The sequence below is a fragment of the Pongo abelii genome, chromosome 4, assembly GCF_028885655.2.
Source record: "Pongo abelii isolate AG06213 chromosome 4, NHGRI_mPonAbe1-v2.0_pri, whole genome shotgun sequence".
NCBI lineage: Eukaryota > Metazoa > Chordata > Mammalia > Primates > Hominidae > Pongo > Pongo abelii.
In genome coordinates, this window is record NC_071989.2 from 59486834 (window position 1) to 59512555 (window position 25722).

Genomic DNA, 25722 nt, shown 5'->3' on the forward strand with positions numbered 1-25722 from the left:
CAGGGTTTGTTTGTCTGAGGGCCATGACTAAGGTTGTGGCCTTTTTCTGATCTCACTTTTCCTTTTCAGCCTGTTCCTCTTGGTCCCTATTATAGAACACTGAGGTTGCCAGGTTTAATAATGCCTCCAGATTTTGTTCAGGGCTCAGGACTCGCTTTTAGAGCTTTCTCCTGATATCTGTGGCTGATTGGTTAATAAACTTATCTTTTAGGACCAATTGACCCTCAAGGGAATCAGGTGACAGAGGAGTATATTTTCTTAGGGTCTCCTGTAGCTGCTCAAGAAAGGCAGGATTTTCTTCCTTTCCCTGAGTTATGGTGGACTTCATTGAATAATTCATGGGCTTTTTTCTAATTTTCCTTAGTCCTTCTAGAACACAGATCAACAGATGTTTGTGACTCCAGTCCCCATGATCTGAGTCTGGGTCCCAGTGGGGATCTGTACTGGGGATGGCTTGCTGACTGGTAGGGAATTTGTCCCTTTCTTCATCTGTCTTTCTATCATTTACTTGACTAAGATACCAGGTATCTCCAAACTCTCGGGCTGCAGCTAAAGCTGCATTCTTTTCATTAAAGGCCAGGGTTTGATCTAATAGCATGACATCTCTCCAAGTCAGATCGAATGTTTGCCCTAGACCCTGTAGGACATCTATATACCTATCAGGATCATCTGAAAACTTCCCCAGGTCTGCCTTGATCTGCTTTAAATCAGAGAGGGAAAAGAGGACATGTACACAGCTTGGGCCAAATTCCCCTCCCCCTACAGCTTAAAGGGGACATAACTGATAGCCCAGGAATTTTTGCAGTCCCTTGGAGATTTCTTTCCTTGTTTCCCTCTGGGCAGGGATATTAGAGGAAGCTTATCTTTAATAGGAAGGGGAGCTATAGGGAAGCTAGGATATGGGGGTAAGCTGAGACGTCCTCTTGTGGGATATAAATTAGAAGCTTTGCATAGTTGTGGATTCTCCTTCAATGAAAAGAAAGCTTGGACATAAGGTATTTCACTCCATTTGCCTTCCCTCTTACAGAAAAGGTCAAGCTGCAGGATAGTATTGTAATTTATACTTCCCTCAGGTGGCCATTTTTCCCCATCAGAGAGATGATATTGGGGTCAGGCCATAGTGCTGAAAAAAACGAGCCACCTCTTTTTCAGGGTTTGCCGGTCAAATTGGTCCCAATGGCTTAGGATGCATTTCAAGGGTGAGCCTGTTGGTGCCTGAGTGTTTCCCATCACTTGGTGAAAGTCCCATCTGGGTCAGCAAGATGCATCCCGAATTTATTCCTTCTAGTGGGTTCTTGGTCTCGCTGACTTCAAGAATGAAGCCACAGACCTCATAGTGAATGTTACAGCTCTTAAAGGTGGTGCATCCGGAGTCGTTCCTTCTGGTGGGTTTGAGGTCATGCTGACTTCAGGAATGAAGCCACAGACCCTCACAGGGAGTGTTACAGCTCATAAAGGTAGTGCAGACACAGTGAGCAGCAGCAAGATTTATTATGAAGAGTGAAAGAACAAAGCTTGCACAGCATGGAAGGGAACCTGAGTGGGTTGCCACTGCTGGCTCAGGTAGTCAGCTTTTATTCCCTTATTTGGCCCCACCCATGTCCTGCTGATTGGTCCATTTTACAGAGTGCTAATTGGTCCATTTTACAGAGTCCTGATTGATCCATTTTTACAGAATGCTGATTGGTGCGTTTACAATCCTCTAGCTAGACAGAAAAGTTCTCTAAGTCCCCACCCATCCCAGAAGCCCAGCTAGCTTTATCTCTCAAGTTTATTCATGAACATAATTTTACCAACATGTTTTATACCTTAATTTTGTTTTTGCACATTAATGGTTTTTACTTTCAGAATGAAGAACACCCTTTAGCATTTCTTGTAGGATGAGTCAGGTAGTGGTGAATTCTCTCAGGTTTTCTTTGCCTAGAAAACATTTTATATCATCTTCATAATAAGTTTGCTAGATACACTATTATTGAATGACAGTTTTGTTTGTTTTTTAACTTTTATTTTAGGTTTGAGGATACATGTGAAATTCTTGTCATCGGAGTTTGTTGTACAGATTATTTCATCACCCAGGTATGAAGCCTAGTACCCAGTAGTTATTTTTTCTGCCCCTTTCCCTCCTCCCACCCTCCACACTCCAATAGGCCCCAGTGTCTGTTGTTATCTTCATTGTGTTCACGAATTCTCATCATTTAGCTCCCATGTATAAGTGAGAACATGCAGTATTTTGTTTTCTGTTCCTGTGTTAGTTTACTAAGGATAATAGCTTCCAGCTCCATCCATGTTCCCACAAAAGACTGATCTCATTGTTTTTATGGCTGCATAGTATCCCATGGTATATATGTAGCACGATTTCTTTATTCAGTCTGTCATTGATGGGCATTTAGGTTGATTTCATGTCTTTGCTATCATGAATAATGTTGCAGTGCACATTTGTGTACATATATCTTTATGGTAGAATTATTTATATTCCCCTGGGTATATACCCAGTAATGTGATTGCTAGGTCTAATTGTAGTTCTGCTTTTAGCTCTTTAAGGAATCACCATACTGCTTTTCACAATGGTTAAACTAATTTATACTCCCACAACAGTGTATAAGTGTTCCCTTTGCTCTGCAACCTCACCAGCATCTGTTATTTTTGACTTTTTAATAATAGCCATTCTGACTGGTGTGAAATGGTCTCTCATTGTGATTTTGATTTGCATTTTTCTAATGATCTGTGATATTGAGCTTTTTTTATATGCTTCTTGGCCACATGTATGCCTTCTTTTGAGAAGTGTTTGTTCATGCTCTTGGCCCACTTTTAAATGGGATTGTTTTTCTCTTGTAAGTTTGTTTAAGTCTCTTATAGATGCTGGATATTAGATCTTTGTCAGATATATAGTTTGCAAAATTTTTCTCCCATTCTATAGGTTGCCAGTTTACTCTGTTGGTAGTTTCTTCAGCTATGCAGAAGCTCTTTAGTTTAATTTGATCCCATTTGTCAATTTTTGCTTTTGTTGCAATTGCTTTCACTGTCTTCATCATGAAATCTTTACCCATTCCTATGTCCAGGATGATATGGTCTAAGTTATCTTCCAGGATATTTACAGTTTTGGGTTTTACATTTAAGTCTTTAATCCACTTGAGTTGATATTTGTATATGGTATAAGGAAGGGATCTTCTCATATGACTAGTGAGTTATCCCAGCACCATTTATTGAATAGGAAGTCTTTTCCCCATTGTTTTTTTTTATTAATTTGAACTTTATTGGTTTTATACATTTCTTATGGAATTACTTTTTAGACTCACAAAACATTGTGGTTTTTTTTCCTCTGTGCATATTGCTTTTTTCTAAACTTTAAGTTCAAGGGTACGTGTGCAGGATATGCAGGTTTGTTACATAGGTAAAATGTCATGGGGGTTTATTACACAGATTATTTGATTACCTTAGGTATTAAGCCTAGTATCCATTAGTTATTTTCCCTGATCCTCTTTCTCCTGCAAACTTCTACCCTCCAATAGGCCCCAGTGTGTGTTTTTCTCCTCTGTCTGTCATGTGTTCTCATCATTTAGTTACATTTATAAGTGAGATCAGGCCTTATTTGGTTTTCTGTTCCTGCATTAGTTTGATAAGGATAATGGTCTCCAGCTCCATCCATGTTCCCACAAAAGGCATGATCTCATTCCTTTTTAGGGATGCACAGTATTCCATGGTGTATATGTACCACATTTTACTTACCCAGTCTGTCTTTGATGGTCTTTGCTATTGTGAATGTCTTTGCTATTGTGAATAGTGCTGCAATGAACACACACATGCATGTGTCTTCATAATAGAATGATTTCTATTTCTATGGGTATATACCCAGTAATGGGATTGCTGGGTCAAATGGTATTTCTGTCTTTAGGTCTTTAAGGAATTTCCACACTGTCTTCTACAATGGTTAAAGTAATTTACACTCCCACCAAAAGTGTAAAACTGTTCCTTTTTCTCCATAACCTCACCAACATCTGTTATTTTTTGACTTGTTAATAATGGCCATTTTAACTGGTGTGAGATGATATCTCACTGTGGTTTTGATTTGCATTTCTCTAATAATCAGTGATGTTGAAGCTTTTTTCATATGTTTGTTGTCCACATAAATGTCTTCTTTTGAAGTGTCTGTTCATGTCCTTTGCTCACTTTTTAATGGGTTTTTTTTCCTTGTAAATTTGTTTAAGTTTCTTATAAATGCTGGATATTAGGCCTTTGTCAGATGCATAATTTACAGAAATTTTTGATGTGCTGCTGGATTTGGTTTGCAAGTGTTTTTGTTTTTTGTTTTTTGAGGATTTTTGCATAGATACTCATCAAGGATATTATTGGCCTAAGGTTTTCTTTTTTTGTTGTGTCTGTGCCTGGTTTGGGTATCAGGATGGTGCTTCATAGGATGAGTTGGGGATGAGTCCCTCCTCCTTAATTTTTGGAATAGTTTCAGTAGGAATGGTACCAGTTCTTCTTTGTACATCTGGTAGAATTGAGCTGTGAATTCATCTGGTGCTGGGCTTTTTTGGTTGGTAGGCTATTTATTACTGATCCAATTTTGGACCTTATTATTTGTCTGTTCAGGAATATTGTCTATTCCTGGTTCTGTCTCAGGAGGGTGTATGTGTCCAGGAATTATTCTTTTCTAGGTTTTCTAGTTTGTGTACATAGTGGTGTTTTTAGTAGTTACTGATATCTATTTTTATTTCTGTGGGGTCAGTGGTAACATACCCGTCGTCATTTCTAATTGTGTTCATTTGGATCTTCTCTCTTTTCTTCATCAGTCTAGCTAGGGGCCAGTCTGTCATAACTTTTTCAAAAAACCAACTCCTGGATTCATTTATCTTTTGAATGGTCTTTCATGTCTCTATTTCCTTCAATTCAGCTCTGATTTTCGTTATTTCTTGTTTTCTGCTGAATTTGGGGTTGATTTGTTTTTACTTCTTTAGTTCTTTCAGTTGTGATGTTAGATTATTAATTTAAGATTTTTCTGCCTTTTTGATGTGGACACCTAGTGCTATGAAATTCCCTTTTAACACAGCCTTAGCTATGTCCAAAAGATACTGGTATGTTGTATCTTTGTTCTCATTTGTTTCAAAGAAGTTCTTGATTGTTGCTTTAATTTAATTATTTACCCAAAAGTGATTCAGGATCATGTTGTTTAATTTCCATGTAATTGCATGGCTTTGAGCAATTTGCTTAGTCTTAACTTATATTTTTATTGCACTGTCATCCAAGAGTGTGTTTGGGATGGTTTTGGTTCTTTTTCATTTGCAGAAGATCATTTTATGTCCAATTATGTGGTCAGTTTTAGATTAAGAACCATTTGGTGATGAAAAGAATGTATATTCTGTTGTTTTGGGGTAGAAATTTCTGTAGAGGTCTATCAGGTCTATTTGGTCCAATGTTGAGTTCAGATCCTGAATATCTTTATCAATTTTCTGCCTCAATGATCTATCTAATACTCTCAGTGGGGTGGTGAAGTCTCCCACTATTATTATGTAGGAATCTTCACCTCTTTGTAGGTGTCTAAGAACTTGCCTTATGAATCTGGTTGCTCCTGTGTTGGGTGCATATATATTTAGGGGTATTTAGGTCTTCTTGTTGAATTGAATTATTTATTGTTATGTAATGCCCTTCTTTGTCTTTTTTTTTTTTTTAGTTATTTGCAGTTTTAATATAATTTTAAAATCCTGGATCCCAAAAAGTCTTGGTTTGAATTTGTTTTTCTTTATAACAAGCAATTTTATTTCCCACCTTAAATTCTATATTTTCTTCATCTAAATTGATACCACAATCCGTTCCAGTTCTGACAATTGAAACGTCATCTTTATGGTGTTTCAGTGAGGTTAATGATCCCTTCCAAATTACATGTCCATTACGGGTTAATTTAATTTTTTTTTTTTCTAACTGTCCCTTTTGGACTCTGCAGCAATTCACAGGAACTTTTTTCTTCCCTTCTGTTATAAAGAAGGTAGCTAGTATAGATGCTTCAACTACTGGGTGCTCTTCCACAGCACAGGGTAATCTGCTGCTCACTTCCTCTTGCAAATCTCCAACAAGATGGTAAATTATTTTGTGAAGTTTAATTTTTACTCCTTTTTTGCAGTTGACTGTTGGATAACATTGCCTGTATTCACATTAAAGCCATATATAACACCATCAAATCTTTCAGCAAGGTTAACATCATTTGCACTTGTATCACCCACTCCAAAATATACTAATTGTAGTTCACACTCGTGTGATGCATCATAGGTATCTATAATGTTCAAAATGGCCTCAACAGATCATCAACATCACTTTTAGTAATCACTAGGAAGTACATTTGGATCTCTTTCCATTTTCTCTTTTGGCTTTAAGGATGTTTGTTCTTTTCTGTCTGAATACTTTAGAAATGATCTCTCCTTCCACTGCACATTGCCATACTTCTCACGGGCTTTCTGATGTGCTTCTTGGTGTTCCTTTGACTTTTCTTCTATTATTTTCAGATTCTCTTGACTTTTCTCCTGCTCTTGTTCATACTTCCTCCAGTCAAAACTTTACGTGCCCTTAGCTCAGATTCTACTTCAAGAATTTCATCTCCTTCAGAAGGAGGGTCTCTCCAGCCTATAATTCCCTCTGCCATGCTGGGATAGGGCTCATCGATTGTTTTTCCATTTTCATCAAACATTAAGTGTAGTTTTGCCCAGCTTTTTCCAGCAACCAGAACAGAGTCTTCTCTTAAAGTTCCTCTCTGAATTATAGCTGTAGTAACAGGACTCTTCCTTTGTGACTCTTTACTGTTCCTTACACTGGACCAGTGGGCTCTGCTTTCAATTCTAACATTTCTGCAGTTGTTCTTCTGCCAAAGCCATCAGATTATTGCCCACAAGTGCAGAGGCAAGCAGTGTTTGAACATCACCTCCATAATCTTCACACACCACATCATAAGCCAGTAGCTCTTTTTTCAATTTCTCAGGATCAGCCTCAGTTTTGTCACATTTATTTATGGCAAGGACAAAGGAACTTGAGCATCTTTGGCACACTGAATAGATTCTAAACCCCATTATCTGCAGCTACAACCAAGATGACAATGTCAGTGACTTGAGCCCCTCTGCTCTCATTGCTGAGAAAGTAGCATGTCCTCGAGTATCAGGAAAAGTTATCTTTTCCCCTGAAGGCAGAGACACAAGAAAGGCACCAATGTGCTGAGTGGTGCCTCCAGCTTCCATTGCTGCCACTTGAGTTTTTCTTTTTTTCTTTTCTTTTCGTTTCTTTTTTTTTTATTTAGTATTATTATACTTTAGGTTTTAGGGTACATGTGTGCAATGTGCAGGTTAGTTACATATGTATACATTTGCCATGCTGGTGCGCTGCACCCACTAACTCATCATCTAGCATTAGGTATATCTCCTAATGCTATCCCTCCCCCCTCCCCCACCCCACAACAGTCCCCAGAGTGTGATGTTCCCCTTCCTGTTTCCATGTATTCTCATTGTTCAATTCCCACCTAAGAGTGAGAATATGAGGTGTTTGGTTTTTTGTTCCTGTGATAGTTTACTGAGAATGATGATTTCCAATTTCATCCATGTCCCTACAAAGGACATGAACTCATCCTTTTTTATGGCTGCATAGTATTCCATGGTGTATATGTGCCACATTTTCTTAATCCAGTCTATCATTGTTGGATATTTGGGTTGGTTCCAATCTTTGCTATTGTGAATAATGCTGCAGTAAATATATGCGTGCATGTGTCTTTATAGCAGCATGATTTATAGTCCTTTGGGTATATACCCAGCAATGGGATGGCTGGATCAAATGGAATTTCTAGTTCTAGATCCCTGAGGAATCGCCACACCGACTTCCACAAGGGTTGAACTAGTTTACAGTCCCACCAACACTGTAAAAGTGTTCCTATTTCTCCACATCCTCTCCAGCACCTGTTTTTTCCTGACTTTTTAATGATTGCCATTCTAACTGGTTTGAGATGGTATCTCATTGTGGTTTTGATTTGCATTTCATTTATTTTTTATTACACTTTTAGTTCTAGGGTACATGTACACAACGTGCAGGTTTGTTACATATGTATACATGTGCCGTGTTTGTTTGCTGCACCCCTTAACTCATCATTTACATTAGGTATTTCTCCTAGTGCTATCCCTCCCCTATCCCTCCACCCCATGACAGGCCCTAGTGTGTGATGTTCCCTGCCCTGTGTCCAAGTGTTCTCATTGTTCAATTCCCACCTATGAGTGAGAACATGTGGTTTTTGTTTTCCTGTCCTTATGATGGTTTGCTGAGAATGATGGTTTCCAGCTTCATCCATGTCCCTACAAAGGACATGAACTCATCCTTTTTTATGGCTGCATAGTATTCCACGGTGTATATGTGCCAATTTTCTCAATCCAGTCTATCATTGATGGACATTTGGGTTGGTTCCAAGTCTTTGCTATTGTGAATAGTGCTGCAATAAACATACGTGTGCATGTGTCTTTATAGTCACATGATTTATAATCTTTTGGTTACATACCCAGTAACGGGATGGCTGGGTCAAATGGTACTTCTAGTTTTAGATCCTTGAGGAATCACCACACTGTCTTCCACAATGGTTGAGATAGTTTACAGTCTCACCAACAGTGTAAAAGCATTCCTATTTCTCCACATCCTCTCCAGCACCTGTTGTTTCCTAACTTTTTAATGATCACCATTCTAAATGGTGTGAGATGGTATCTCACTGTGGTTTTGACTTGCATTTCTCTATGACCAGTGATAATGAGCATTTTTTCAGGTGTCTGTTGGCTGCATAAATGTCTTCTTTTGAAAAGTGTCTGTTCATATCCTTTGCCCACTTTTTGATGGGGTTGTTTGATTTTTTTCTTGTAAATTTGTTTAAGTTATTCATAGATCCTGGATATTAGCCCTTTGTCAGATGGGTAGATTGCAAAATTTTTCTCCCATTCTGTAGGTTGCCTGTTCACTCTGATGGTAGTTTCTTTTGATGTGCAGAAACTCTTTAGTTTAATTAGATCCCATTTGTCTATTTTGGCTTTTGTTGCATTTGCTTTTGGTGGTTTAGTCATGAAGTCCTGGCCCATGCCTATGTCCTGAATGGTATTGCCTAGGTTTTCTTCTAGGGTTTTTATGGTTTTAGGTCTAATATGTAAGTCTTTAATCCATCTTGAATTAATTTTTGTATAAGGTGTAAGGAAGGGATCCAGTTTCAGCTTTCTCCATATGGCTAGCCAGTTTTCCCAGCACCATTTATTAAATAGGGAATCCTTTCCCCATTGCTTGTTTTTGTCAGGTTTTTCAAAGATCAGATAGTTGTAGATGTGTGGTGTTATTTCTGAGGCCTCTGTTCTGTTCCATTGGTCTATATCTCTGTTTTGGTACCAGTACAATGCTGTTTTGGTTACTGTAGCTTTGTAGTATAGTTTGAAGTCAGGTAGTGTGATGCCTCCACCTTTGTTCTTTTTGCTTAGGATTGACTTCACAATGTGGCTCTTTTTTTGGTTTCATATGAACTTTAAAGTTTTTTCCAATTCTGTGAAGAAAGTCATTGGTAGCTTGATGGGGATGGCATTGCATTTGTAAATTACCTTGGGCAGTATGGCCATTTTCACAATATTGATTCTTCCTATCCATGAGCATGGAATGTTCTTACATTTGTTGTCCTCTTTTATTTCATTGAGCAGCAGTTTGTAGTTCTTGAAGACGTCCTTCATATCCCTTGTAAGTTGGATTCCTAGGTATTTTATTCTCTTTGAAGCAATTGTGAATGGGAGTTCATGCATGATTTGGCTCTCTGTTTGTCTGTTATTGGTGTATAAGAATGCTTGTGATTTTGGTACATTGATTTTGTATCCTGAGACTTTGCTGAAGTTGCTTATCAGCTTAAGGAGTTTTTGGGCTGAGACGATGGGGTTTTCTAAATATACAATCATGTCATCTGCAAACAGGGACAATTTGACTTCCTCTTTTCCTAATTGGATGCCCTTCATTTCTTTCTCTTGCCTGATTGCCCTGGCCAGAACTCCCAACACTATGTTGAATAGGAGTGGTGAGAGAGGGCATCCCTGTCTTGTGCCAGTTTTCAAATGGAATGCTTCCAGTTTTTGCCCATTCAGTATGATACTTGCTGTGGGTTTGTCATAAATAGCTCTTTTTATTTTGACAGATACTTCCCACCAATACCTAGTTTATTGAGAGTTTTTAGTATGAAGGACTGTTGAGCTTTGTCAAAGGCCTTTTCTGCATCTATTGAGATAATCATGTGGTTTTTGTCTTTGGTTCTATGTATGTGTTGGATTACATTTATTGATTTGTGTATGTTGAATCAGCCTTGCAAGTTGGATGAAGCCAACTTGATCTTGGTGGATAAGCTTTTTGATGTGTTGCTGGATTTGGTTTGACAGTATTTTATTAAGGATTTTTGCATCGATGTTCATCAGGGATATTGGTCTAAAATGCTCTTTTTTTGTTGTGTCTCTGCCAGGCTTTGGTATCAGGATGATGCTGGCCTCATAAAATGAGTTAAGGAGGATTCCCTCTTTTTCTGTTGATTGGAAGTTACTGGTTCCTTGTTTTGTTCATTTGAGGAGAACATGGTTTCCTGTTTGCTATTGTTTTTTGTGGATGTATATCTGTGTCTTTGCTTTGAAAGATTGGTTATGTATTCCAGTCTTCCTTGTCTGACTTGTTTAGGTTTTTACTGGATATATTTGCTTAGAGGTTCTTTGTTGCCAGGTCATTGCCTCCTTTTCAGTTCTAGATGGCACCTTTATTCCAGGTTCACCTCAGCTCTGATAAACAATCAGAGTGCTGCCCTTTGCTAATGGGAGAGATCCAAAAGGGGATATCCCAGCAATGTAGGAAGGCTAGCTAGCGGATCATGCCCAGGGCACATGTGGGACAAACTTCTGACAGTGTTGTGCTGCTGAATAGCCAATCTGATTTGGCATCTCCTTTGGCTGAGTGACACAGCAGAGTTTCCAGGGCTGGGCATGGTAGACATTGCTAAGCTCCTTTTGAAAAGTCTACCCACCAATACTTCACCAGGGCTTGAATCATTTTATCAACTCCATGGTAAGTAAAAGAATAAAAAGCTCAGAAGAACAGCAACTTTAGGGATTCAGGAAGTACTAAACAGCTATCTGGGTGCCCCCAGAACCTCTCAAGGATTTCACATCCTGTATTAATCCAATCTTTTCTTTTCTGTTTCTAAGACATATTTTTACCATTCTTGTAAGTTCTGATTTTTTTTAATGTCCTTTGGATTGATTTCACTCAAGGTGCATAGTTTATTAGTTGAGACAGTTTTAAAGTTTGTTTTTTCTTTGTTTGTTTTTTTGGTGGCAGCTTTAGCATGAAAATCAGCCATGGAATTTCCCTGATATTCAGGGTCTCTTTTATAAGTAGGATTTTTAATTTTTATGATAGCTACTTATGATGGCAGCAATAATGCAGCGATTAGCAACCTGAGACTCATTTGTATAGGCATATCATTCGACGTTAAGGATCCTCTCTGTTTCTACAACATACTAAAATCACGGACTACTGCAAGAGCATACCTGATATCAGTCTAGATATTTACAGTCTTATCTTTTGCTCTTTTACAATCTCAAGTGAGGGCAAATAATTCTGCAGATTAGGCTGAATTAAATTGGGGAGATCTCCTTTTTATCATAGTTCATGTTGGATTGTAACAGCATGCCCAGCTTAGTATTTTCCTTCAAAATTTTTGGCATAAGAACCATCAGCATAGAGCAACAGTTCTGGATGGGTGAATGGAATTTCTTGTAAATCCAATCTTGGAGTCAAATTTTGAGAAATCGGTTTAACACAATTATAAGTCTCTCTTTTGTTGGGTAAAGGTAAGATGGTAGCAGAGTTTAAAGAAAGAATTGCAGCAAAGAATATGCAGATTTGAAGGTGATAGGAGCAGAATCACATAAAATGTTATCCTGCTGGCTGAGAAATGCTGGGTACATTCAGGATTTAGCAAGCTTTCTATGGCATGTGAAAGGTGTAGGCATAAGTTATTGCTTTGAACAAGTTCTGAGAAAGATTGTATAATTTGGCACCTGCAACTACTGCCTTTAAACAATTTGGATATGCTTTAGCAACCAGACATAACTGTACACTATGCTAGTCTATGGGCCTATTTTGTCCTACAAGTTTTTGAGTGAGGACCCCAGAGTCTGATTGTTTCATTCATGAATAAACAATGTGAATGGTTTAGAATAATTGGAGAGTCATAACACAGGAGGATTTTGCAAAACCTGTTTTAGTTCAGTAAGGGCCTCCTACTATTTTGCTTTCCAAAGAAAAGGGTTCTGATTGCTATTTTTAGTTAGTTCATGGAGTGGAGAGGCCAGTGTTGTGAACTGGTCTATTGTGAAAGTCTGAGGAATCCTCTGAGTTGCTTTTTAGTCACAGGTCTAGAATAATTTTGAATAGTATTTATTTTTTCTGGAGGCAGAAAGATTACTTTTGCAGAGAAGTCATGACCCAGATAATGTGCCACTTCTTGTGAGAATTGAAGCTTATCTCAAGAGGTCTTATGGCCCTTGTAAGCTGGTTGTTATAGTACATATATTTCGTCAATTTGTATGTCCTCTTTAGATGAAGAACAAATTACGTATATATTGAATCAAGGTGGAATGTCTGGGAAACTGCAGTGTTCAAATCTTGATATAAAATTTGTGAGAAATATGAAGGAGCCTTTAATCCTTAAGGTGTTACTGTCAAAGTACATGGTTGATTTTTCCAAGTGAAAACAAATACTAACACTCTTTTTGTCTACTGGAATGCTAAAATATATATACAAAGTATAAGTCTACTACCGTAAACCACTCAGATTCAGTTGATTCCTTTGACAACAAAGTGTTTGGATTTGGTATCACTGGGAATCTTTTTTTTTTTTTTTTTTTTTTGAGGCAGAATCTCGCTTTGTCGCCTACGCTGGAGTGCAGTGGCGCGATCTCGGCTTACTGCAAGCTCTGCCTCCCGGGTTCATGCCATTCTCCTGCCTCAGCCTCCCAAAGTGCTGGGGACTACAGGCACCTGCCACCACACCCAGCTAATTTTGTTTTTGTATTTTTAGTAGAGATGGGGTTTCACTGTGTTAGCCAGGATGGTCTTGATATCCTGACCTCATGATCCACCCGCCTCAGCCTCCCAAAGTGCTGGGATTACAGGTGTGAGCCACAGCGCCTGGCCGGGAATCTTGATATATAGTTTTATTTGTAGCTCTAAGGCCCTTTACAAATCTCCATCCCTGTCCATGGGATTTCTTGACAGGTAAGATAAGAAGGTCACAAGGACTAGTATACGAAATAATTACTCCTTGATTTATTGGGTCCTCTACTCTTAAAGTGAGTCCTTGCGTTGCTTCAGTTTTCAGAGGGTATTGGGGTAACTTACAAAGCAGTTTAGGCCGGGCATGGTGGCTCACCCCTGTAATCCCAGCACTTTGGGAGGCCAAGGTGGGAAGATCACCTGAGGTCAGGAGTTTGAGACCAGCCTGGCCAACATGATGAAACCCCATCTCTACTGAAAGTACAAAAATTAGCCGGACATGGTGGTGCATACCTGTAATCCCAGCTACCCAGGAGGCTGAGGCAGGAAAATCCCTTGAACTCGAGAGGCGGAGGTTGCAGTGAGCCGAGATCACCCCACTGCACTCTAGCCTGGGCAACAGAGTGAGACTTCGTTTCAAAAAAGAAAATAAAGCAATTTAAAATGGTCAATCACAATTTTAATGGATCTGATGTGTTTGATCTTTCCCACATCTGTAGAGTAGAAGCCCATAGAGTATCAGGAATTTCAGAAAGATGTATATCTATACATTTATGGAACTTAATAGTTTCCTTAGGATAGTCAATTTGGGCTTGGAGAACCCACAATGTTTTATTGTCTGATAAATCTTAGATTTCTAGGGTCATTTCTCCAGAGGATAATTTTATTTTGACTCCTATTTAGGAAAATAGATCTTTATCTAGGAGATTCAGAGGAGCAATATCACATAAAAGGAAGGCATGATTCTCAGAAAAAGGGCCAAAGGTGACAGTTGAGAATTCTATTAAGGGAACCCTTTGAACTTGATTTGAAACTCCTGCTATTGAGATAACTTTTATTACCCTTAGAAAGTTCTTGATATATCATGGTGGACTCTAAAGTAGAAAGAGTTGTTCTGGTGTCACAGTACAAATTTCTTCATTTAAGTTTGGTTTCTTCTCATTGATTTAAAGGAATTATTGGAAGCAGCTTACTGGGCAATTCCTTGGAACCCTATCAACATTAAGAGTTGTTAAAGGATGTGGGGGTTGTTCCAATTTCCCCTTATTTAGCAATGGGTAGTCTTTTTGCCAATGCCCCTTCTGCTTCCAGTAACCCTAAGCATCTTTATCAATGGAGGCAAAATTGGGAATAAGATTTTTTAAAGATAGGCCAAATTCCCTGCAACTGTTGTAATTGTAGAGTCATTGGTTTGCTTACCCGATGGCTTCTTTTTTTTATCTAATATCCCTTCAACATGCTCTACTAGATTTTGCAGTTCTGTGAGAACTACCTCTCATTTTAGTTTAGATTTCTTCAGTAAGTCACTTATTTCTGTATGCAATCCAGGAACAAAATGGGCTTGTATAGCCACTTTATCATCCTGGCCTTTAAAGCCAGTATTATGTGAAAACTGTCTACAGATGGGCATGATAGTCTGCAACAGATTCATTTCTTTATAATGTTAGATTACGGTCCAGCCTATTCTCATTGGAAGTGCTTCAGGAATGGCGTCTAACAGTCATTGGCCCATTTTCCTGTCCATCTGCACTTCTTATTTAAAAGCATGCTTAGCAGGATCCTCAGTATATCCAGATGGATTATCCCAATGGGGTTTTTCTAGCCATTTTCAGTTACCTCCTGTACGTACTATCACATGGACAAATTGGTACAAATTAAAAGCATGGATTAAAGACCCCCTAAAAAAATTTTAAATTCTTCTATAAATTTCATAGTATTTTTTAATATCACAAAATCTTTTATAATGGCTCAGAGTTCTGTATAAGGCCAAGGTTTAAATTCAGCCGTAACAGGTACTCCTGGCTCATTTGAGTGTCTAATTTTTTAAAGGAAGCTGGTGTGAAGAGGTTTAGGTGGAAAAGCCAAAACATTAAAGGGGTTCGTGGTTCAGAAAAATCAATTACTGGAGGATAAAATGAAGCAGAGGGATTCACAGAAGGATCTATAGAGTCAGGCTGAGTTTTAGCTTTTAAATTATTATTTGCACACTGGTAGAGATTATTTTGGAGAGGTTATTGTGAGTCATTCTGTCTATTAAAAGCCTCTGCCTACCAGTCCAACACTGCATTCCATTGTCTTTGAGAGGTTCTGGGTCATTTCTTTTCAAGAGTGCTTTCAGAATGAACTATTTTGTCTAAGTTGAAGGTTACCCAAAGCAGCCACTACAGCCTCACATTGTTCTTTATAAAGTTCACCAATTTTTCACACACAAAAAAAAGACACAAGATCCTGATCCATAGCTGTTATAAATATAGGAAGCAGGGGTTTTAGACAGATGTAGGGAAGGGATTATGGACAAGGTGGAAAGTATCTTTGCCTTGGATTTCCTCAAATGAATGAATCTATAGGGAACCTTGTACTTGTACTGCTGTCCAGAAACCCAATGGAATGGCAGGTTGTCTCCTGTTACAGACACAGGGAATAATGGGTTTTATCCTCTTGCAGACGTAAGGATGACTTATCAAGAAGCTTTCACACAGCACAGGTATGCACAACAAAGTTGAAGAGCTTGAAATGCAGAGAGTACAACTTGGATCTGAGAGTACCCTTGAGCTCCGTGTTCAGCAAGAAAGCAGTGAGCACCGTGGGCTCTGTGGTACTGGCATCAGGTTACTCACCTGTCTTGGAGCTTATCAACAATCTACTTATCAAGGATCTAGTTTACATCTCATATTTGACACCAGAAACTGTTTAAAATAAAATCAGATCAAGTAAAACAGAAATATAGGAGTTTATTGTGCCTACCAAAGAACATTTCAAAAACCAGGAGATTTCAAACTGAACGTGTTAAGAAGCTCATCTCACAAGTGTTACAGCACAGCTTATAAAGCATCAGTGAGAAAGACATTGAACTCTATTTTAAGTGGCTACTATAAATTTGTATCCTTTTTAGAGCACATAGAGCTGTAGAAGCTTATTTTTCTGTAGCTGATTGACTCAACTTTATCATACTGACATGGAAGAAAAGCTTATGGTTTGTTTATGGTTAGAGTTTGCATTTCAGAGAGATCAACATAGCCTACATTTTGTTATGGCTATGGTTGGTTGTTCTGAGAGTATATCCAAACAGTGGCCTTCGTTTTCAATTTTTTTAACATCCCTTAACATCCCTTAACAATGAGATGCCATGCAAAGAAAGAAAGAGAGAGGCCAAGAGGCCAAGGAGCAGTGAGGTGTCAGATTTGTGAGGGACCCTTCTTGGAGCTTTCAGGCAAGGCAAGCCTCCAGCTGAGTACCGTACAGTGATCCAGTTGATGCCACTTGAAGCAGAAAAACTGCCCAGCTAAGCTCTGCCCAAACTTCTGGCCCACTTAACTGTGAGGTGTAATAAAATTGCTGTTGTTGTAAGCCACTAAGTTTTGGGGTAGCTTATGTCACCACAATAAATAAGCCAAACATTCTCCTCTAAACTTAGATTGTCTATAGGATTAATGTGACAAGTAATAACTTATAGCCTTGTGACTTGACCTCCACTGTTGGCTTAAATTTCAATTTAAATATTTTATTGTTATTCAGTTTGTCGTGTGAGTATATCTTCTGCCCCAGTGAGATTACAATTCTTTTTTATTACCTACAAATAGCCTTATACATAGTATTTTTGGTGAACTCTGCTTTTATTCTTTAGAAAATTAGTATAGGAAAAACTCACCTTTTTTTAACCGAAATTTGTGTTGTGTTTGTATAATGCTACAAACATCTTTATTTGTTTTTCCTTTTAGTATATGAACCATCTTTGAATAAAAGTGAGTGATAAGGTGCTGGGAAAATATGGAAATGAGAGTGGGAATGTGGATGTAGGTTATCTCTTATTAAAAATAGTATTTGATTAAAAATCACTAGAGAAAAACATACATCAGCCATGAGTGGTATATAAAGTAATAAAATAAAGGTGAGAATTACAAGTGATCCATTAGTAGAAAACAAACAATAAAAAAAAACCAAAAATACAAACACAAGTCCTGGGATAGTATAGCCAAAATTCTGTGATAACCCCCAAGATTACTGACTTATATAATATATGTCATGTATTATAATATATATCATAACTTATATAATTCATTCCCCTTGAGCATGGAAAGGCCTGTGAATATATTGGGGTAGTCACTCCTTGATTAGGTTATATTTGATAAGACTCCATTTTAGCCAACTGAATGGAGAAATTCCTAGTGAGAGAGAGGCCCTCATGCTTGTCTGGAAGAAGTAAATAGCCACATTGTGAAATGCCTATGAAAAGGGGTAACCTTCAAAAGCTGAGCACCTTAGTCCTACAACCCCAAGGAATTGAATTCTGCCAACAACTAATGAACTTAGAAGAGGCCCCCAAAGTCTCAGATGAGATCACAGACCGAGCTAACACCTTGATTGCAGTCTGTTGAGACTCAAGCATAACACCCAGTAACTGTGCCTGAACTCTACTCATAAAATCTGTCAGATCATAAATTTCTGTTGTCTTAAGCCACTAAGTTAGTGATAATTTGTTACACAGCAATAGAAAACTAATAGAGTGTGATTCTACTTACACTGTAAAAAAAAAAAAAAACTAAAAAATGGTTCTATACTTGAACAAGGTCAAGAATGAGTGTGAAAGGAAAAGAAGAAACCAGGTTCCTTGATGACATTATTGAACTGAGCTGCCAGCCCTAAGATGCTTACTTCCAGACCTTCTGTAAAACAATAATAATAATACCAGTAACTGTTAGTTACAGCACTGTTATTTGGGTTTTTGAATAAAGGACAACTGAATGCATTGCTATTTGCTCTAGGACTTTCTGTGGCCTGCCTTAATTTAAATAAATATAAAGCCTTGTGCTATGCCTTAGAATTGCCATTTGAAGTCCCCACACAGAATTCTCTTTCTACCTTCTAGCTTTAATGGCTCATCCCTGCTATAAGGATAATATCCAGTATCTAAGGTATTTCATTATGTGGGCCTTAAATAACTCTTTAACTTACCTTTCAACATCTTCCCGCACCCAAACTCGAATTATCAAGAGATACTTGAAGTTCCTCCAAAGTTGGCTGTCCTATGTACCTCATTGATTTTACCTCTGATTATTTTATTTTTCATCTTCATTTTTACATGTTTGACATAGCTTTGCCTAAAGCTCTGATGACTAGTTCTCAGTTCAATTCCTGTGCACCCTTCCCTTTGGAAAGCTTTTCTGATTGTCCTTCTTCAAGAGCTTCTTCTCTGGCTTCCCGAGCATCTGGCGTACATCCTTATCCCAGCTTTTAACCCATTATGCTATAATCATTTTTATCTCTATCAATTAACCCCCAAATGCTGAGGCAGTGTCTGGGTTACTTTTGTGTCCTATGTGCCACGGTATCCAGCACACAGCTGTCATTCCATAGTTATTTCTTACACAGAAGGAAATAATGAAATTCAAAAGCCACAAACAGGTATACGTTGAAAAGCAATCATCTCCTGGAGTATCCTTCATCAAGCTTCCCTCCCTAGAGATAACAGTTAACAGTTGCACCTCCTTCCAGAGATCTTCCAAATCTATGCATGCATTTCTTTTTTTTATGTGAATAGTTCACTATAGTTTTATTATTATTATTATTATTATTATTATTATACTTTAAGTTTTAGGGTACATGTGCACAACGTGCAGGTTTGTTACATATGTATACATGTGCCATGTTTGTGTGCTGCACCCAGTAACTCATCATTTAGCATTAGGTATACCTCCTAACGCTATCCCTCCCTGCTCCCCCCACCCCACAACAGTCCCCGGTGCGTGATGTTCCCCTTCCTGTGTCCATGTGTTCTCATTGTTCAATTCCCACCTATGAGTGAGAACATGCAGTGTTTGGTTTTTTTGTCCTTGCAATAGTTTGCTGAGAATGATGCTTTCCAGTTTCATCCACATCCCTACAAAGGACATGAACTCATCATTTTTTATGGCTGCATAGTATTCCATGATGTATATGTGGCACATTTTCTTAATCCAGTCTATCATTGTTGGACATTTGGCTTGGTTCCAAGTCTTTGTTATTGTGAATAGTGCCACAATAAACATACATGTGCATGTGTCTTTATAGCAGCATGATTTATAATCCTTTGGGTATATACCCAGTAATGGGATGGCTGGGTCAAATGGTATTTCTAGTTCTAGATCCCTGAGGAATCACCACACCAACTTCCACAATGGTCGAACTAGTTTACAGTCCCACCAACAGTGTAAAAGTGTTCCTATTTCTCCACCTCCTCTCCAGCACCTGTTGTTTCCTGACTTTTTAATGATTGCCATTCTAACTGGTGTGAGATGGTATCTCATTGTGGTTTTGATTTGCATTTCTCTGATGGCCAGTGATGATGAGCATTTTTTCATGTGTTTTTTGGCTGCATAAATGTCTTCTTTTGAGAAGTGTCTGTTCATATCCTTCACCCACATTTTGATGGATTTGTTTGTTTTTTTATTGTAAATTTGTTGGAGTTCATTGTAGATTCTGGATATTAGCCCTTTGTCAGATAAGTAGGTTGCAAAAATTTTCTCCCATGCTGTAGGTTGCCTGTTCACTCTGCTGGTGGTTTCTTTTGATGTGCAGAAGCTCTTCACTTTAATTAGATCCCATTTGTCAATTTTGGCTTTGTTGCCATTGCTTTTGGTGATTTAGACATGAAGTCCTTGCCCATGCCTATGTCTTGAATGGTATTGCCTAGGTTTTCTTCTAAGGTTTTTATGGTTTTTGGTCTAACATGTAAGTCTTCAATCCATCTTGAATTAATTTTTGTATAAGGTGTAGGGAAGGGATCCAGTTTCAGCTTTCTACATATGGCTAGCCAGTTTTCCCAGCACCATTTATTAAATAGGGAATCCTTTCCCCATTTCTTGTTTTTGTCAGGTTTGTCAAAGATAAGATACTTGTAGATATGTGGCATTATTTCTGAGGACTCTGTTCTATTCCATTGGTCTATATCTCTGTTTTGGTACCAGTACCATGCAGTTTTTGTTACCAGTACCATGCAGTTTTTGTTACTGTAGCCTTGTAGTATAGTTTGAAGTCAGGTAGTGTGATGCCTCCAGCTTTGTTCTTTTGGATTAGGATTGTCTTGGCAATGTGGGCTCTCTTTTGGTTCCATATGAACTTTAAAGTAGTTTTTCCCAATTCTGTGAGGAAAGTCATTGGTAGCTTGATGGGGATGGCATTGAGTCTATAGATTACCTTGGGCAGTATGGCCATTTTTGCAATATTGATTCTTCCTATCCATGATTATGGAATATTCTTCCATTTGTTTGTATCCTCTTTTATTTCATTGAGCAGTGGTTTGTAGTTCTCCTTGAAGAGGTCCTTCACATCCCTTGTAAGTTGGATTCCTAGGGATTTTATTCTCTTTGAAGCAATTGTGAATGGGAGTTCACTCATGATTTGGCTCTCTGTTTGTCTGTTATTGGTGTATAAGAATGCTTGTGATTTTTGCACATTGATTTTGTATTCTGAGACCTTGCTGAAGTTGCTTATCAGCTTAAAGAGATTTTGGGCTGAGACAATGGGGTTTTCTAAATATACAATCATGTCATCTGTAAACAGGGACAATTTGACTTCCTCTTTTCCTAATAGAATACCCTTTATTTCTTTCTCTTGCCTGATTGCCCTGGCCAGAACTCCCAACACTATGTTGAACAGGAGTGGTGAGAGAGGGCATCCCTGTCTTGTGCCAGTTTTCAAATGGAATGCTTCCAGTTTTTGCCCATTCAGTATGATACTTGCTGTGGGTTTGTCATAAATAGCTCTTTTTATTTTGACAGATACCTCCCACCAATACCTAGTTTATTGAGAGTTTTTAGTATGAAGGACTGTTGAGTTTTTGTTGAAGGCCTTTTCTGCATCTATTGAGATAATCAAGTGGTTTTTGTCTTTGGTTCTATGTATGTGATTGATTACGTTTATTGATTTGTGTTTGTTGAACCAGGCTTGCATCCTGGGGATGAAGCCCACTTGATCATGGTGGATAAGCTTTTTGATGTGCTGCTGGATTCAGTTTGCCAGTATTTTATAGAGGATTTTTGCATCAATGTTCATCAAGAATATTGGTCTAAAATTCTCTTTTTTTGTTTTGTCTCTGCCAGGCTTTGGTATCAGGATGATGCTGGCCTCATAAAATGAGTTAGGGAGGATTCCCTCTTTTTCTATTGAAAAAGAGGAATAGTTTCAGAAGGAATTGTTCCAGCTCCTCCTTGTACCTCTGGTAGAATTTGCTGTGAATCTGTCTGGTCCTGGCTTATTTTGGTTTGTAGGCTATTAATTATTGCCTCAATTTCAGAGCCTGTCATTGGTCTATTCAGAGATTCAACTTCTTCCTGGTTTAGTCTTCGGAGGGTGTATGTGTCAAGGAATTTATCTATTTCTTCTAGATTTTCTAGTTTATTTGCATAGAGGTGTTTATAGTATTCTCTGATGGTAGTTTGTATTTCTGTGGGATCGGTGGTGATATCCCCTTTATCATTTTTTATTGCGTCCATTTGATTCTTCTCTCTTTTCTTCTGTATTAGTCTTGCTAGCAGTCTATCAATTTTGTTGATCTTTTCAAAAAACCACCTGCTGGATTCATTGATTTTTTGAAGGGTTTTTTGTGTCTATGCCTTCTGTTGTTATCTGATCTTAGTTATTTCTTGCCTTCTGCTAGCCTTTAAATGTGTTTTCTCTTGCTTCTCTAGTTCTTTTAATTGTGATGTTAGGGTGTCAATTTTAGATCTTTCCCACTTTCTCTTGTGGACTTTTAGTGCTATAAATTTCCCTCTACACACTGCTTTGAATGTGTCCCGGAGATTCTGTTATGTTGTGTCTTTGTTCTCATGGGTTTCAAAGAACATCTTTATTTCTGCCTTCATTTTGTTATGTACCCAGTAGTCATTCAGGAGCAGATTGTTCAGTTTCCATGTAGTTGAGCGGTTTTGAGTGAGTTTCTTAATCCTGCATTCTTGTTTGATTACAATGTGGTCTGAGAGACTGTTTGTTATAATTTCTGTTCTTTTACATTTGCTGAGGAGTGCTTTACTTCCAACTATATGGTCAATTTTGGAATAAGTATGATGTGGTGCTGAGAAGAATGCATATTCTGTTGATTTGGGATGGAGTGTTCTGTAGATGTCTATTAGGTCCACTTGCTGCAGAGCTGAGTTCAATTCCTGGATATCCTTGTTAACTTTCTGTCTCATTGATTTGTGAGGTGTTAACATCTCCCATTATTATTGTGTGGGAGTCTAAGTCTCTTTGTAGGTCTCTAAGGACTTGCTTTATGAATCTTGGTGCTCCTATATTGGGTGCATATATGTTTAAGATAGTTAGCTCTTCTTGTTGAATTGATCCCTTTACCATTATGTAATGGCCTTCTTTATCTCTTTTGATCTTTGTTGGTTTAAAGTCTGTTTTATCAGAGACTAGGATTGCAACCCCTGCTTTTTTTTTTTGTTTTCCATTTGCTTGGTAGATCTTCCTCCATCCTTTTGAGCCTACGTGTGTCTCTGCATGTGAGATGGGTTTCCTGAATACAGCACACTGATGGGTCTCGACTCTTTATCCAATTTGCCAGTCTGTGTCTTTTAATTGGAGCATTTAGTCCATTTACTTTTAAGGTTAATATTGTTATGTGTGAATTTGATCCTGTCATTATGATGATAGCTGGTTATTTTGCCTGTTAGTTGATGCAGTTTCTTCCTAGCCTCAATGGTCTTTACAATTTGGCATGTTTTTGCAGTGGCTGGTACCAGTTGTTCCTTTCCATGTTTGGTGCTTCCCTCAGGAGCTCTTGTAGGGCAGGCCTGGTGGTGACAAAATCTCTCAGCATTTGCTTGTCTGTAAAGTATTTTATTTCTCCTTCACTTATGAAGCTTAGTTTGGCTGGATATGAAATTCTGGGTTGAAAATTCTTTTCTTCAAGAATGTTGAATGTTGGCCCCCATGCTCTTCTGGCTTGTAGAGTTTCTGCCGTGAGATGCATTGTTAGTCTGATGGGCTTCCCTTTGTGGATAACCCGACCTTTCTCTCTGGCTGCCCTTAACATTTTTTCCTTCATTTCAACTTTGGTGAATCTGAAAATTATGTGTCTTGGAGTTGCTCTTCTCGAGGAGTGTCTTTATGGCATTCTTTGTATTTCCTGAATCTGAATGTTGGCCTGCCTTGCTATATTGGGGAAGTTCTCCTGGATAATATCCTGCAGAGTGTTTTCCAGCTTGGCTCCATTTTCTCCATCACTTTCAGGTACACTAATCAGACGTAGATTTGGTCTTTTCACGTAGTCCCATATTTCTTGGAAGCTTTGTTCACTTCTTTTTACTCTTTTTTCTCTAAACTTCTCTTCTCACTTCATTTCATTCATTTGATCTTCAATCACTGATACCCTTTCTTCTAGTTCATCGAATCAGCTACTGGAGCTTGTGCCTTCATCATGTAGCTCTCTTGCCATGGTTTTCAGCTCCATCAGGTCGTTTAAGGACTTCTCTACACTGGTTATTCCAATTTGCCATTCATCTAATCTTTTTTAATGTTTTTAACTTCTTTGCATTGGGTTCGAACTTCCTCCTTTAGCTCGGAGAAGTTTCATCATCTGAAGCCTTCTTCTCTCATCTCATCAAAGTCATTCTCCATCCAGCTTTGTTCCATTGCTGGAGAGGAGCTGCATTCCTTTGGAGGGGGGAGAGGTGCTCTGATTTTTAGAATTTTCAGCTCTTCTGCTCTGTTTTTTCCCCACCTTTGTGGTTTTATCTACCTTTGGTCTTTGATGATGGTGATGTACAGATGGGGTTTTGGTGTGGATGTCCTTTCTGTTTGTTAGTTTTCCTTCTAACAGTCAGCACCCTCAGCTGCAGTCTGTTGGGGTTTGCTGGATGACCACTCCAGACCATGTTTGCCTGGGTATCAGCAGTGGAGGCTGCAGAACAGCAAATATTGCTGAACAGCAAATGTTGCTGCCTGATCGTTCCTCTGGAAGCTTCATCTCAGAGAGGTACCTGGCTGTGTGAGGTGTCAGTCTGCCCCTACTGGGGGGTGCCTCCCAGTTAGGCTACTTGGGGGTCAGGGAGCCACTTGAGAAGGCAGTCTGTCTGTTCTCAGATCTCCAGCTGCATGCTGGGAGAACCACTACTCTTTTCAAAGCTGTCAGACAGGGACCTTTATGTCTGCAGTGGTTTCTGCTGCCTTTTGTTCAGCTAGGCCCTGTCCTCAGAGGTGGATTCTACAGAGGCATGCAGGCCTCCTTGAGCTGCACTGGGCTTTATTTACCTACTCAAGCCTCAACAATGGCAGGCGCCCTCCCCCCCAGCCTCGCTGCCACCTTGCAGTTCGATCTCAGACTGCTGTGTTAGCAATGAGTGAGGCTCCATGGGAATGGGACCCTCCAACCCAGGCACGGGATATAATCTCCTGGTGTGCTGTTTGCTAAGACCATTGGAAAAGTGCAGTATTAGGTTGGGAGTGACCCAATTTTCCAGGTGCAATCTGTCACCCCCTCCCTTGGCTAGGAAAGGGAATTCCCTGACCCCTTGCACTTCCCTGGTGAGGCAATGCCTCACGCTACTTCGGCTCACACTTGATGGGCTGCAGCCACTGTCCTGCCCCCACTGTCCAATGAACCCCAGTGATATGAACCCCTGTACCTCAGTTGGGAATGCAGAAATCACCTTTCTTCTGCATTACTCATGCTGGGGCTGTAGACTAGAGCTGTTCCTATTCTGCCATCTTGGAACTGCCTCCCATATGTCCCCATTCCAATTTTCACAGCCCAACTCTCTGTCAGTAAATACATTTCCTTTCACATAAGAGAACTACAGAGTATTCAAATTCAACTCTCTATAATGCAAAAACTCCAAAGTTAAACCTTTCAGTTTGATTTTTAGTTACTTTAAGTTTTGAAGCTGCAAATGACAAAGTATTTTTCAGCATTAGATGGAAACTTTTGTTTTTCTAACATTGACTTCGGCCAAGATTTCAGAACTTTACATGATCATACTCTTTCTTTAGGCTCTCCAGCACAGTTGGAAATAAGCAGACAATCTCACAGTCCTTGAATTCTCAAGCTTAGCAAGTTCCACACTTAGCAGCACTTGAAATCTAAGGCCTTCCCATCAATGACACTTCATTCTAAATGATATTTGAATTAGTTGCCTGGTCATTATATGCTTTCAAATGCCATTAGCTGTATCGTCCCAGCCTTTCTCTTTGATGAAGAAATTCCACCATGCCTCTAGAATAATCCCAATTTTTAATTTTGTGGATGTCCTTTCTCTTTGACTACCTACATACTACCATATCAATTGTGACTGTTAATAGCAAAGAAGAGAATCCATTCTGGCAAGTTTAGCCAGACAAGAAAACAAATCATCATATGAGCTAGAGAAGAAAACAATTCTACGCAGCCAAGATCAACATTGTAAAACTACATTTAAAAAAACAAACAAACAAAAAACTGACCTAAAGAGTATATTACCA

General features: G+C 38.8%; 1 pseudogene; it reads right to left on the reverse strand.

Annotated features, from left to right (window-relative positions):
* Window positions 1–5694: 5694 nt before the first annotated feature.
* LOC100435748 (translation initiation factor IF-2, mitochondrial-like) lies at window positions 5695–15384 on the reverse strand (annotated as a pseudogene).
* Window positions 15385–25722: the final 10338 nt, after the last annotated feature.